Source organism: Mytilus californianus, unplaced genomic scaffold (genome assembly GCF_021869535.1).
Source record: "Mytilus californianus isolate M0D057914Y unplaced genomic scaffold, xbMytCali1.0.p SCAF_1, whole genome shotgun sequence".
Classification (NCBI taxonomy): Eukaryota; Metazoa; Mollusca; class Bivalvia; order Mytilida; family Mytilidae; genus Mytilus; species Mytilus californianus.
The window spans coordinates 88,317,338-88,333,704 of record NW_026262581.1 but is presented as its reverse complement, the minus strand read 5'-3'; the positions used below and the strand labels follow the sequence as shown (position 1 = coordinate 88,333,704).

The following is a 16,367-nucleotide window of genomic DNA, read 5'->3' as shown; positions in this document are numbered from 1 at the left end:
AACGGCATAATTTATAACAAAACAATTTATGAAAAACATGAATGACAGACATGAACCAATGACAACCAATGAACTACAGGCTCCTCACTTGGGACAGGTTTTACATTAACCAAACAGCTTAGAAATTTTGGATATGAACAAATTTCTTACATAAAATAAACTTGGAACAATTCAACCATGAATGAACTGACCATGTACTTGTCTGATGGTTCAGTACATATTGGGTAGCCAGTTGGAATTACACAAACATGAAAAATGTATTCAAATCAAAGCATCTTCGGTGCTGTGATCCAGCCAATATTGCAGCTAGTCTGACATTTATTTTAATCTTATTTTCAATATTTTTTTACTCTTTTTTTTATTTTCATAGTCTAACAATAAAACTTTTATTCTACTGCCCAAATAAGGAGATTTTTTTACATCTTTTTTTTATTGCTTTACGCTACATGAGCACACATCTTTTTTATAAACTTTTTTGCATTTAAAAATTTTGACAATAATGCAAAGGGTTATATCTTCAGTGATTAAGTAACTATTTTTTTTTTATATAAATTGTTGTCTGCTCTATGGTCGGTTTGTTTTCTCTTTGACACATTCCCCATTTCCATTCTCAATTTTAGTGTTTATTCTTCATTGAGAAAAAAAAAAGTTTCCAATTTTCAAATTTTACAGGAGCAGCTGTGATGTCCAGTAATGGTGGAAATATAGACAAGTTTCCAATTTGTGTTTTATGAATTAACTGCCCCAGTTGACAGTGGGTCATTTGGAGAAAAAATATTTGACATATGGGGTCATTCTTTTCTCTACCCAACACCCAAAAAAGAGCACCAACCTATAATAAAATGCTCCGCTTGGGCGCAGCTTGATACGACCGCAGAGGTCGAACCCTGAACAGTTGGGGCAAGTATGGACACAACATTCAAGCTTGATACAGCACTGAATTTGGATTGTAATTAAATAGTTGACACAGCATAGGTTTCTGACACAGAATGAATGTGGTCTAAGAACTTAAAAATCTTTAATTTACCTATTCAAATCATATCATTATTATTTGCTTTTATATATAAATCAGAAATAACCAATTTAAAATGGGAAATTTTAAAGAAAAACTAGAGGCTCTCAAGAGCCTGTGTCGCTCACCTGATTCTACTTTGGTTTTGGAAATCATGTAAAAATAGATTAAAATCATAACAGATACCCTAATAATGAGTGAGGCCAAATTTGGTTAAATATTGGTCCTGTAATTTAATAAAAAATCCTGGTGGCCATCTTGAACAGTAAATCGGCAACAAAGTAGCAACACTTAATCAGCACCTCATAAGAAACATTTATGCCATGTTTTGGTTTCATTCCATTCAGTGCACCTCTAGAAGAAGCATTTGCATGTATTTCAAATAGGGTCTTATGTTAAAGGAAGTCCCCCCATTGGCAGCTATCATGGATGAAGGATCAGCTTCAAAGTAACAAAACTTAGTCAGCACCTCATAAGGAACATTCATGCCATGTTTGGTTTCAATCCATTCAGTATGTGGTTCTCTAAAAGAAGACATTTGTATGTATTGTCCATAGGGTCCTTGTAAACATTGTCCCCATCTGGCAGCCATCATGGATGAAGGATCAGCTTCAAAGTAACAACACTTGGTCAGCACCTCAAAAGGAACATGCATGCCATGTTTGGTTTCATTCCATTCAATGGTTCTTTAAAAGAAAACATTTGTACGTATTTCTCATAGGGTCCTATGTTAAACTAAGTCCTCCGCTGGCGGCCATCTTAGATTATGGATCGGCTTCATAGTAACAACACTTGGTCAGCACCTCATAAGGAATATTCATGCCATGTTTGGTTTCATTGCATTCAGTGGTTCTCTAAAAGAAGACATTTGTATGTATTTCCAATAGGGTCCTATGTTAAACTAAGTCCCCCGCTGGCTGCCATCTTGGATGATGGATCAGCTTCAAAGTAACAACACTTGGTCAGCACCTCATAAGGAACATTTTTGCCATGTTTGGTTTCATTCCTTTCAGTGGTTCTCTAAAAGAAGACATTTGTATGTATTTCCCATAGGGTCCCATGTTAAACTAAGTCCCCCACTGGCGGCCATCTTGGATTATGGATTGGCTTCAAAGTATCAACACTCGGTCAGCACCTCATAAGGATCATTCATGCCATGTTTGGTTTCATTCCATTCAGTGGTTCTCTAAAAGAAGACATTTGTATGTATTTCTAATAGGGTCCCATGTTAAACTAAGTCCCCTGCAGGCGGCCATCTTGGATTATGGATCGGCTTCAAAGTAACAACACTCTGTCAGCACCTGATAAGAAACATTCATGCCATGTTTGGTTTTATTCCATTCAGTGGTTCTCTAAAAGAAGACATTTGTATGTATTTCCCATAGGGGCCAATGCTAAACTAAGTCCCCTGCTGGCGGCCATCTTTGATTATGGATCAGCTTCATAGTAACAACACTTGGTCAGCACCTCATAAGGAACATTCATGCCATGTTTGGTTTCATTCCATTCAGTGGTTCTCTAAAAGAAGACCTTTGTATGTATTTCCCATAGGGTCCCATGTTAAACTAAGTCCCCTGCTGGCGGCCATCTTGGATTATGGATCGGCTTCAAAGTAACAACACTCGGTCAGCACCTCAAAAGGAACATGCATGCCATGTTTGCTTTCATTCCATTCAATGGTTCTTTAAAAGAAAACATTTGTACGTATTTCTCATAGGGTCCTATGTTAAACTAAGTCCTCCGCTGGCGGCCATCTTAGATTATGGATCGGCTTCATAGTAACAACACTTGGTCAGCACCTCATAAGGAACATTCATGCCATGTTTGGTTTCATTGCATTCAGTGGTTCTCTAAAAGAAGACATTTGTATGTATTTCCCATAGGGTCCTATGTTTAACTAAGTCCCCCGCTGGCTGCCATCTTGGATGATGGATCAGCTTCAAAGTAACAACACTTGGTCAGCACCTCATAAGGAACATTTTTGCCATGTTTGGTTTCATTCCTTTCAGTGGTTCTCTAAAAGAAGACGTTTGTATGTATTTCCCATAGGGTCCCATGTTAAACTAAGTCCCCTGCTGGCGGCCATCTTGGATTATGGATCGGCTTCAAAGTAACAACACTCGGTCAGCACCTCATAAGGATCATTCATGCCATGTTTGGTTTCATTCCATTCAGTGGTTCTCTAAAAGAAGACGTTTGTATGTATTTCCCATAGGGTCCCATGTTAAACTAAGTCCCCCGCTGGCAGCCATCTTGGATTATGGATCGCCTTCAAAGTAACAACACTCGGTCAGCACCTCATAAGGAACATTCATGCCATGTTTGGTTTCATTGCATTCAGTGGTTCTCTAAAAGAAGACATTTGTATGTATTTCCCATAGGGTCCTATGTTTAACTAAGTCCCCCGCTGGCTGCCATCTTGGATGATGGATCAGCTTCAAAGTAACAACACTTGGTCAGCACCTCATAAGGAACATTTTTGCCATGTTTGGTTTCATTCCTTTCAGTGGTTCTCTAAAAGAAGACGTTTGTATGTATTTCCCATAGGGTCCCATGTTAAACTAAGTCCCCCGCTGGCGGCCATCTTGGATTATGGATCGGCTTCAAAGTAACAACACTCGGTCAGCACCTCATAAGGATCATTCATGCCATGTTTGGTTTCATTCCATTCAGTGGTTCTCTAAAAGAAGACATTTGTATGTATTTCTAATAGGGTCCCATGTTAAACTAAGTCCCCTGCAGGCGGCCATCTTGGATTATGGATCGGCTTCAAAGTAACAACACTCTGTCAGAACCTGATAAGAAACATTCATGCCATGTTTGGTTTCATTCCATTCAGTGGTTCTCTAAAAGAAGACATTTGTATGTATTTCCCATAGGGTCCAATGCTAAACTAAGTCCCCTGCTGGCGGCCATCTTGGATTATGGATCAGCTTCATAGTAACAACACTTGGTCAGCCCCTCATAAGGAACATTCATGCCATGTTTGGTTTCATTCCATTCAGTGGTTCTCTAAAAGAAGACATTTGTATGTATTTCCCATAGGGTCCCATGTTAAACTAAGTCCCCTGCTGGCAGCCATCTTGGATTATGGATCAGCTTCAAAGTAACAACACTCGGTCAGCACCTCATAAGGAACATTCATACCGTGTTTGGTTTCATTCCATTCTGTGGTTCTCTAAAAGAAGACATTTGTATGTATTTCCCATAGGGTCCTATGTTAAACTAAGTCCCCCGCTGGCGGCCATCTTGGATTATGGATCGGCTTCAAAGTAACAACACTCGGTCAGCATCTCATAAGAAACATTCATGCCATGTTTGGTTTCATTCCATTCAGTGGTTCTCTAAAAGAAGACATTTGTATGTATTTCCCGTAGGGTCCTATGTTAAACTAAGTCCCCCGCTGGCGGCCATCTTGGATGATGGATCCGCTACAAAGTAACAACACTTGGTCAGCACCTCATAAGGAACTTTCATGCCATGTTTGGTTTCATTCCATTCAGTGGTTCTCTAGAAGAAGTTCAAAATGTAAAAAGTTAACGCAGACGCCGGACAACGGACGCTAAGTGATGAGAAAAGCTCACTTGGCCCTTCCGGCCAGGTGAGCTAAAAAGGAAGAAAAAATCCCCCCCTCCAAATTTTTTGAACCCCCTAATGATTCATCACCCCCAAACTCAATCCCAGCCTTCCCTTTGTGGTATGGTACCTTGGAGTACAATTTCAGAGAGATCCATACACTTGAGCACAAGTTATTGTCTGGAAACTAGAAAAATGCTTGTTTTTTGGCCCCTTTTTGGCCCCAAATTCCTAAACATTTAGGGCAATTACCCCCAAACTCAAACTCAGCTTTCCCTTTGTGATATGGAACCTTGCAGTACAATTTCATAAAGATCCATACACTTACACACAAGTTATTGTCCTGAAACTAGAAAAATGCTTGTTTTTTTGCCCTTTTATGGCCCCTAATTCCTAAAATTTTAATGGGAATTACCCCAAAAATCAATCCCAGCCTTCCCTTTGTGGTATGGTACCTTGCAGTACAATTTCAGAGAGATCCATACACTTGAACACAAGTTATTGTCTGGAAACTAGAAAAATGCTTTTTTTTGGCCCCTTATTCCTAAACGTTTAGGGCAATTACCCCCAAACTCAATTCCAGCTTTCCCTTTGTGATATGGAACCTTGTAGTACAATTTCATAAAAATCCATACACTTGAACATAAGTTATTGTCATGAAACTAGAAAAATGCTTGTTTTTTGCCCCCAATTCCTAAAATTTGGAGGCAATTACCCCCAAAATCAATCCCAGCATTCCCTTTTGTGATATGGAACCTTGTGGTACAATGTCAGAGAGATCCATACACTTACACACAAGTTATTGTCTGGAAACTAGAAAAATGCTTGTTTTTTGCCCCTTTTTGGCCCCTAATTCCTAAAATTTGGAGGCAATTACCCCCAAAATCAATCCCAGCATTCCCTTAGTGATATGGAACCTTGTGGTACAATGTCAGAGAGATCCATACACTAACACACAAGTTATGTCTGGAAGTTACAAAAATGCTTATTTATCTAATTCCTTAACTGTTGGTACCATAACCCCCAAAATCAATCCCCACCTTCCTTTTGTGGTTTTGAACCTTATGGTAAAATTTCATAGAGATCCATTCACTTAAACTAAAGTTAGAGTGCCAAAACTAATGTGTATTTGGACGACGACGACGACGCCAACGTCATACGACCTTTTTTTTTTTTTGCAGTCATATAAAAAATAGTAATATTGCACAATAAATCGAATCAATTTATGTAAAATTTTATCTTTTTATTATTTTTTATATGCACAAGAGACTCAAAATAAACAAAAACATTTACAGTAGATTCAGCAAAAATTGCTTGTGGATTTGCATGGTAAACATTTCATTGTATATAATATATCTTGTTGTCTTTACTCAACAATTATTAGAAATAAATTGTTAAAAATAGTTCATACAATTTATTTAATGAGACATTATGTTGTTCTTAAATAACTTTGTTAAGACTAAAGTTTTATTTTAATATTGCAAAATTATTGAAAGAACCTTAGTGAGCGCGCTCACATACCCCACGACCCCACATTGTCATTGGAGAAATAAAATAAGTGTAAGAAAAAAAAATTGTATCAGAAAAAATAAAATGCTCCGCTGGGGCGCAGCTTGATACAACCGCAGATGTCGAACCCTGAACAGTTGGGGCAAGTATGGACACAACATTCAAGCTTGATACAGCACTGAATTTGGATTGTAATTAAATATTTGACACAGCATAGGTTTCTGACACAGAATGAAAGTGGTCTAAGAACTTAAAAATTTGTAATTTACCTATTCAAACCATATCCATACATGTGATGGACTGTGAAACTCAGATCAGGAGATTGGGAAATTTTGGTCAGGAGATTAGGACTCAGATCAGGAGGTTTTTAATCGACATAAATTTTGACGTAAATGTAACCGTGTGCTGTAAAAATTGTCTTTTAAAGTGTGTATTCTTCAACTTTCCATCCGAATGTATTATGTTTATAGTACTCTTGTACTTATAAAGTTTCTCTGTCTTTTTTAAATTTTTTAATTCATATCTTTTTTATCATTATTCTATAGAACAATCACTGCATTCAGAACATTTGTTTAACTACCGGCAATTGCAAATAGTTTATATATGCATATTAAGAAACATATATACAAGGTCTAGAATCAAGGGTCATAGTTATTATATAAATTTCAATTTAAGTCTTGAAAGGAAGTATAGAACCCTCAAATAATTTTCAAATTATTATTTTTTTATTTGTCCTAAGACGTTTAAAATAATTTAGTTACCATCCTTTTATGATTATTTGTTCAATTGATATTTTATTTATATTCTTTTAAAAATTTACATTATTTAAAGGAAAGAAACTTAAAACAGGATAAATCAAGGGAAGTAACCCAATAAATACACAAAGTTTTTATTACACACGGCAGTTAGCCTGAGGTAAAAATTGTTGATTACCAGTAAGTTTGACACCCAAGCTGACAAGTGAAGCCATATAATTATGCATGCTAATTGATTTACATGTAAAATATAACTTCAGTAATAGTTATACACCGAGGGATAGGTGTGTCTGGATAAGAAACCCCGTCGGCCGGAGGCCAGAGGGGTTTCTTATCCAGACACGCCGTATCCCGAGGTGTATAACTAACTTACACCCATTATAAACCCTATATTTGTTAACATTGATTATTAAACGAAAAAAAAGAAAACGATAGCATATTTATTGACAATATCAAACCATGATTTATGAAAATATTTTTTTATTACATGAAACCCCGCTAGTAACCTTTCTTTGGTTATCTTCGTTTACGAATACGAATACGAATACGAAAGTTTTATTTTGATTCGGTTCACATATAACAATACAAACATAAGCTCTTAAGAGCTTTTTACCGAATATAAGGTAACACAAACACAACATTAAAACACACAAACATGCAGACAGGATATATAACAGCACAGCAAGGATTTCACTATACAAATCCTTGAGCACAGTCATATCGAAATACATGCAAAGCACTTTTAAAATACATATCTAAAGCCAAAGCTGAAGCACAACTAAAAATTAAGCACAACTAAAATTAAGCACAAATAAAATATAGCACACATGCAAAAATTTAAGGCATAATAACATGTTAGAGCAACTTCTAAAATATGATAAAGCTTATCTACAAGCAGAACAACAACATTTTGAACCATTCCAAGACTGTATAAGGCTCTTAAATTGAGAAAAACTGTTTTCAGTCCTGAAATGGTCAGGTAGGCTGTTCCACAGAGTAGCAGCTGCAAATTTAAAACTTTTCTTACCAAACTGTGTAGTTTTTACATGTGGTATATCCAGTATATTACTATATCTGAAAGAATATTTACAATCTTTTATATTTAATAAATCATGTAAACAGACAGGTGCTAATTTATTGACTATATTAAAAGTTTCAATTGCCATAGATCTTTGTCTTTTAATATGCAGTGAAGGCATCTTAGCCTTTTCAAACAACTGTTGATATGAGCTTGAATGGTCTTCGTACACAAACCTTAGTGCTCTTTCTTGCACTTTTTCTAATTTTTTTGAATTTTTCTCGGTACAAAAATGCCATGCCAAAGGGCAGAAATTGAAGTTTGACAAAATAAATGTATGGAAAATAGTAAGCTTACTTAGCTTGTTCAGATAAGCTCCCAAACGTTTCAAAATATTTAGTTGCTGAGATGCCTTCCTGCATATTTTACCAATATGAATATCAAAATTTAGCTGATAATCTATGTCAATGCCAAGTAATTTGACAGTTGACTCACACGAAAGATCAGCACTTTGGATACGTATAGATGGATTTTTGTTATATGTCTTTTTCCCAACTGCTAGGACCTGAAATTTGTCGGGGTTTGCCTGCATTTTATTTATTTTGAACCACTCAATAAGTTTGAGTGATTCAGATTCCAAAGTAGAAATCAAAACATCATAATCAGGACTACAGTAAGATAAAGTATTGTCATCTGCATAATTATACAAAGTTCCATTTTTTATAAATAAGAATATATCATTGATAAAAACATTGAATAGTAGGGGGCCCAGGATAGAACCCTGGGGAACCCCCTTATGAATGTCAGCCCAACTGCTAAGAATACTATTTATTTTAATTTGTTGTTTCCTGTTTGTCAAATAAGATTTAAGTAGTGAAATAGAATGAACAGAGACACCATATGCTGATAATTTATCAAGCAGAATTTCATGTGGTAGGCAATCAAAAGCCTTTGATAGGTCCATTAAAACAGCAGCTATATACTGGTTTTTATCTAATGCTGCACGCCAATCTTCTAGCAGTCGTAACAGTGTGGTCTGACACCCATGGCCACGTCTAAAAGCACACAGATAGGGATGAAAAATAATTTCAAAAAAATCACCAAGTTGAATTTCAAAAACCTTTTCATAAATTTTAGAAAAAATTGGTAGAACGCTGACAGGCCTATAATTGGCTTTGTCAAGTTGGTTGTTTTTCTTGTGCAGTGGTGTTACTTGAGCCTGCTTGAGTCTATCAGGAAAAACTCCAGTTTCTACAGATAGATTTATAAGTGTTGTTAACTGTGGCACAATTATCGGTTTACAATGTTTCACTACTTTTGCTGGTATGCCATCTACTCCAGTAGCTTTTTTAATGTTAATTTTATTAATAATTTTTGCTACTTTTTCTGTTGTTGTTTTCTGAAAATCAAATTTTGTGTTAGTGCAGTTTTGATCTTTTATTTGCAAGATACTGGCATGAGTTGGTGGGTCGTATAGCACGTCACTACCAATCTTGTCTGCAACTGTCGAAAAAAATGTGTTAAAGTGTTCTGAAACATCTTTGGTGTTGTTTATGATTTTGTTGTTTTCACATAAAACAATTTTTTGTTCCCCTGAGTGACATTTTTTTGAGAAAAACGGCTTTATAGTTGTCCAAAAGTTACTGTTTTTTGCCCCACCTGAACAACGTTCTAAAAAATAATTTTTCATGGATACTTTTTTAAGTTTTGTAACAAGGTTTCGCTGTTTTCTATATTTTTCCAATGTTTTTGAATCTTTATGCTTTGTAAATTGTGTGTACAGCATGTGTTTGCGATATACAGCTTTTCTAAGTTCACTATTCATGCACGGTAATGGTTGTTTTCTTGGTTGTCTTGTTTTGATCGGTGCATGTTTGTTTAGAATATTTGTGAATGTATCTTCAAATTCATTATATGCCTGGTTTAACTGTTCAGAATTTGTGACATTTTCTGTAAGTGGCATTTTTATTTGGTTTAGATCTGTGTTAAATTTATCTATATCAAAATTTCTATAACTTCTGTATGATATTTTTTGCTGTTTTGGGGCATGAACTTTGCCCTTGATTGTAACTGATATAAGATTATGACAATCACTAATACCTGTAGATAAATTGTGGGTGTTAAAACACATATTTTCCTTGTTTGTGAGTATAACATCAACAAGTGAGGGTTTAGACCCTTTCATAAAACAAGTTGGTTTTGATATTAATTGTGACAAGTTGAAGATATCACATATGTCATTCATAGATTGACATTTTTTACTATTTAACATGTCAAAGTTTAGGTCACCAAGTAATAAAATATTATCATAGTTAATTATACATTTGTCTATATTTTTTGTAAAGTTATCTGAAAAGTTGTTGTCAGGTACTGATGGGGGTTTATAAATACCCATCATCAGCCATTTGGTGTTATTTAAGTGAACCTCTAAACTAATGTTCTCTAAACTATCAGATTCTTTGTCAGCTCTACGACTAGATGGAAAGTCAGAATTGATCAGTAACATGATGCCACCACCTTGTTTGTTTCTATCACGTCGATGAAGTTTATAGCCATCTACTTTGAACAAGTTATCATTAAACGATTGGTCAATTTTCGTTTCTGCAACTATAAGGAGATCTACGATTTTATCATATAATAGTTCTTTAATCTCATCGAACTTATACCTTATGCTGTTTATATTCATATATGCTACCACGAAGTTACTTGGGTGTTTTTTCCTGGACTCAATTAGACTCTGAAAGACCGACTCTGCATGTTGATTGTTTACATCGGAACTTGTATTATTCAATGAAGGGAGATAATCGTTTGTGGGTGCGTTTGACTTTATATTTACATCATCAAAATATGAATCATTAAAATTCGGTAAAATACAGTTTTTACAGAACCAACTGTCTGTCGATTCTGATAGTCTGTAGTACTCATCTTTCGGCAAATCTATGCATTTCAGATGAAACCAATACGAGCAGTCCTCGCATAAAATTGCATGTTGATTTTTTCTTACCGGCTTCAGGCATTTTCCGCATGGATTTTTCACTGGTCCTGGATTTCTAGACACATCTCCAGACAACAATAAAAGTCTTACAAGTGATGAATGATACTGGGAACTGGTGTTAAAAAGTGTTCCTTTTGTTTTCAATTTTTGAAAATGGCGGGTCTTCTCAGGGACTCCTCTAGGGTGCAAAAGATCTAGTCCAAAATCATAAAAGGACAAGTTTGTGATAGTTTCGGAATAGAAACCAAGATCTTCAGTCTTATATCTATTAGTTAAAACCACTGGTTGTGATGTGATTGCAAAAAGACGGATAAAAATCAATGTTGTTGTTAGAGCAAGTATTATACCGTCCAGTCCCGACGCCATCTTATTGTTCAAACTTTGACAAGTGAGTATATTTTACAAATGTCAAGTTGTTTTGCATATTCCCTTTAAATCCTGTGCTAATATGGATCAGCAGGTCAAGGTTGACTGTTTCGTGTATTCTTATTACAAACAAAAAATACATCATGCTCCTGGTATACAGTTGTCAATATGGACGGGTATAAGACGGACGACATTTTGTGGCAAGCGTTGGATTTGGTAGAAGAGACTAAAGGTATAGGCAATATTATAACCCAAAGTACTTACTTGTATCAGTTTAATGAAGGTAATCATAACTGTATTTTATATCTTACGATTTTATCAAAAACAAAAGCTCCCCCCTCCTCTTCTCGAGAATAAACAAACATTCATATTCGAACATAATAAGGGATAGGTGTGTCTGCATTAAAAACCCGACTACCAGACACGCTCAACATACAATATTGAATATAGAGGAACTCCCTTTTGGGGGGCAATCAGGTGCTGATCCCGGGGGTTCCCAACTCAAGAGAAAAGGGGGGGGGGGCAACCATTCAAATGCATTGATCTATTAAAAAAAAGTCGGGTCCAACCCGCGGAACCCCCAAACCCGGATCGGCCACTAGGTAACCGGTTGGTGGGGGGGGGGGGGGGGGGGGGGTGTTGTCCTGGAGTTAGAATCCCCATTTTTTTTAAAAGATCAATGCTTTAGAATCGAGACATATGACTGGGATAAAAAAAAATTACCTTTAAGCAAAAGAGTATTTAAAGGATTACTTTTGTATTCCATATAGATGCTTATTGGAATTTCCTAAAATGTGTTTTTTTTAATATCATGAAACAATTTGTAGTGAACACTATTAGTAATATCTTATGTTCAAACTATTAAAAAAATAATCAATTTCTATTGTTACGAATAACAATGGGCTTTGTTTGCGGGATGTATATGTATTTATAAAGGTTACTCGGGAACACGTGTATTTGTTTACTTTTAACAAGTGTGTTTAAATCAAAACATGTTTATGTTTAATTTGATTGGACCATCAGTAAGTTATTACCGGTTTAAGTTATATCAATCATGATAACTTCATGCTAGAATTTTAGCGCTAAAATTATAATAAGATATCTAGAATTGTCATTCGAGGTTCGCCTATCCGACAGAAAGGTTCGTTTTTTCTTAAATCGCCACTTGGTAAAATGTCCGAATCTTCTCCACGTCTGGAATTGAATGAAGACATACTACTCGAAGGAGATAATAGTTTACCGCCACCTAATATTCATAAAGCAGCTGATAAGTCGTCTGATTTGGTAGATACTGTAGAGCTTTTTAAGACAATTTTAGACAGCAAGTTAGGTGAGTTGAAATCTGAACTCATACAAGAACAAGATTGCCTTAAGAGAAAAATTAAGGAGGACGTCACTCTAAAATTTAAGGGGGAAGGAAACAGAATTCAGTACACCTTTAACGAGGAATTATTAGACACTGTTAATAAACTTTCAAAATTCATCCCTAACTCCAATACTCAAGCCTATAGATTAGTTCTTGACATAACTGATAAGATCAAAAGCCGTAATAAGAAAATACGCATAGCTGATGCTTCCCCTGCTGGTTGGGGAACCGTTAGGGAATACGAATCCAATGCCGTGGCTTCAGATTCTGAAGATGAGAGAAAGATACGACAAGCTGAGACCAGAGCTATCCGTACCTCCAAGGAGAAGTCAAAATCTCGCCAGCAACCTTACCCAAAAAATCCGCCTCGTCAACAACCTGCGGAATCTTATGGTAACCCTGCTTACGCTCAGCATTATCAACGTAATCAGCAACAGCCCTTTCGTGGGAGCTTCGCAAGGCGTGAGCCTTGCTCAATCGACACGTGCCACTACTGCAAGCAACAAGGCCACTGGAGAAAAAACTGTCCTCTTCTCGCCAGTCTCAGGTCATCCAACAGCAACTCCACAACCTACCAGAAGTAGTAAAGTAGGGCCTGAACGTCACTCTCCAGTCATTGTGAATGATAAGTATTTAGACACTATTAATGACCAATTTTCTACATGTTTTGTTGATAACGATTATATAGAATCTTTTTTAGATCAAGTTCAATATTTTGAAAATTGTCAGTCATATGATAAATTTAAAGGGGTGAAAGGTAGATTAGCTTGTCATGTAAAGTATTGGGAAAATATAGGTGCTTGTCCTTTTGTGCTTGATACAATAAAAAATGGTTATGTTATTCCATTTATAGATACACCTTTTAAAATGTACCACAGAAATAATAGATCAGCACGGCAGAATACTGAATTTGTCACAAAGTCAATTGAAGATTTAGTTAAATAGGTTGCGTAATTAAAGTGCCTTTTCAACCATATGTGGTAAATCCATTGAGTGTTGCTACTCAAAAGTCCGGTAAGAAACGACTTATTTTAGATATGAGTCTATTGAATAAACACATAAAGCGCGAAAAAATAAAATTTGAGGATTGGAAGTTAGCTATACAATATTTTGACAAAGATATGTATCTGTTTAAGTTTGATTTAAAATCTGGTTATTTTCACTTAGACATATGCTCACAGCAACAGACTTTCTTAGGTTTTCAGTGGGAAGGTCAATTATATTGCTATACTGTTTTAGCTTTCGGAATTACTACCGGTCCGTACATTTTTACTAAATGTTTGAGGCCACTAGTAAAATTTTGGCGTGGAAACGGTATAAAAGTTGTTTTGTATTTAGATGATGGATTTGGCATGAGTCCAGATGAAAATACATGTAATGAGCAATCGTCCTTCGTAAAAAGGTCTTTGATTGATGCTGGTTTCCTTATTAACGAGGAGAAGTCTGTTTTTAAACCTGTTACCGAGTTAGAATGGTTGGGAATAGTTTGGAACTCGAAAGAATACAAATTATCTATTACTCAACGTCGAGTTGACGATTTGATTTTCTCATTGAATGTAATTTTGGCTAAATTTCCCTATGTTACAGCTAGATCTTTAGCTCAGGTTGTAGGTAGAATTATTTCTATGACTCCCGTAATCGGAAATGTGGCTAGAATTATGTCAAAGTTCTGTTACATGGAAATTGAAAGTAGAATTGGGTGGGATATTCCCATTACAGGGTACAAACCCGTCGAGGTTTTATCAGAGTTAAAGTTCTGGTTAGAAAATGTCACCATGATTAACTATCGTAATTTATGTCATTACAGTAAATCTTCTGTTGTCATATACTCAGATGCTAGTAATATTGCCGCTGGTGCATACACCGTTGAATTAGAAAATAAGATTTTCCATAAGATGTGGACATGTAGTGAAACGGTACAAAGCTCCACATGGAGAGAGCTGAAAGCTATAGAGTTGGCCCTTTTTTCTTTTAAGAATAGTTTCACAGGAAAAACTATAAAGTGGTTTACTGACAATCAAAATTGTGTCAAAATTGTTAATTCGGGAAGTATGAAAGAAAATCTTCATGTTATAGCAAAATCTATTTTTTCATTTTGCATTCAAAAAGGAATATCAATTGACATTCAATGGATTCCCAGAAAAGAAAATGAAAAGGCTGATTATATCAGCAAAATGGTTGATTTCGAGGACTGGGGAGTCACACATATATTTTTCAATTTTTTAAATGATATGTGGGGTCCTTATTCGATTGACAGGTTTGCAAGTGTCGAAAATAGAAAAGTTATGAGATTTAACTCCTTATTTTGGCAACCTGATTCTGAAGCAGTTGATGCATTTTCTCAAGTTTGGACCAATGAAAATAATTGGCTAGTTCCACCAATTAATCTTGTGATACGATCGATTAAACACATTATAGCTTGTAAAGCTCGAGGCACGTTAGTTGTGCCTAAGTGGATTTCTGCTGCATTCTGGCCTTTGATATTCGATAAACATCTGATTTATCAAGATTACGTAAAAGATGTTATTGTGTTTAAAAATACTGATGGTATTTATAAGCAAGGTTCGAATAAGAATACGATATTCGGAATTGAACCGTTTGGTTCGCCAGTTTTGGCTGTTTTGCTAGATGCATCTTAGACATGGCCCTAATATATATAGATATATTTTAGCAGGCATGGTCTGTTTGTGACATGGCCCTAATATATATATAGATATATTGTAGCAGTCATGGTCTGTTTGTGACATGGCCCTAGTATATGTATATTGTAGCAGGCATGGGTGTTTATGTTGACATGGCCCTAGTATCGGTAATGATATTGTAGCAGGCTTGGTTTTTTATTTGACATGGCCCTAGTATCTATAATGATATTTTAGCAGGCATGGTAATTTGTTTTACAGTTTATGGCCCTAGTATCTATAAAGATATTGTAGCTGGCGTTGAAATATTTGAATATATATTATATTTTACTGTGTATAGAAATCTGAAATATGCTAATAATTCGTCCTCTGTATATGTATATAAAATGTTATTGCAATTTTACGTTTTTCAGATATTTTTTCAGTAGGACATTGGTCAGACTTAATTCACAAGTTGCCTCTAATAATGATCTCAGCAGTTTGTTCAAACAGTTACCAGAATTCCTTCTTTCGTCCAAGGCTGCGAGTACTCAGAAGAAATATAGATATGCCTTCAATTCATGGTGTAAGTGGACTAGTCAATATTCTTTTTCACCATTGCCAGCATCTCATTTACATATTTCTTTATATTTAATTCATTTGTCTGAAACTGCAAAATCGGTTTCAAAATTAAATGATGCTTTTTACGCCATAAAATGGGCACATAAATTAGCTGGCGTTGCTGATCCCAGTGAAAATAATCTAGTTGCATCTGTTCTTGAAGGGGCTCATAGAAAAATAGGTCATTCAGTTGTCAAAAAAGAACCTATCACACCGCATATTTTGAAAAATATTGTATGTAAATATGCTAATAATACTTGTAATTTAAAAGATGTAAGAATAGCATGTATGTGTTTATTAGCCTATGCTGGCTTTTTAAGATTCTCCGAGTTAGCTAACTTGAGAAGGTCTGATATACAGTTTTCCCCTACTTACCTTACACTTCATTTAGTCAAGAGTAAAACTGATGTATATAGGGAAGGGAAAGATGTTGTCATTTCAAAAACAGGGAATATTACATGCCCGGTAGATGTACTTCAGCGTTATCTAAAGTTAGCTAACATTCCTGAAGAATCGAATGATTTTATTTTT

The 16,367-nt window shown here is 35.6% G+C and overlaps 1 long non-coding RNA gene across 1 annotated transcript; it reads right to left on the bottom strand.

Moving 5' to 3' along the window:
- Positions 1-1,411: 1,411 nt before the first annotated feature.
- Positions 1,412-5,789, bottom strand: LOC127710123 (uncharacterized). The gene is made up of 3 exons (XR_007986000.1): positions 3,310-5,789; positions 2,480-2,645; positions 1,412-2,313 (listed from the first exon to the last, which is right to left on the bottom strand). It is a non-coding gene; the product is annotated as an uncharacterized LOC127710123 (long non-coding RNA).
- Positions 5,790-16,367: the final 10,578 nt, after the last annotated feature.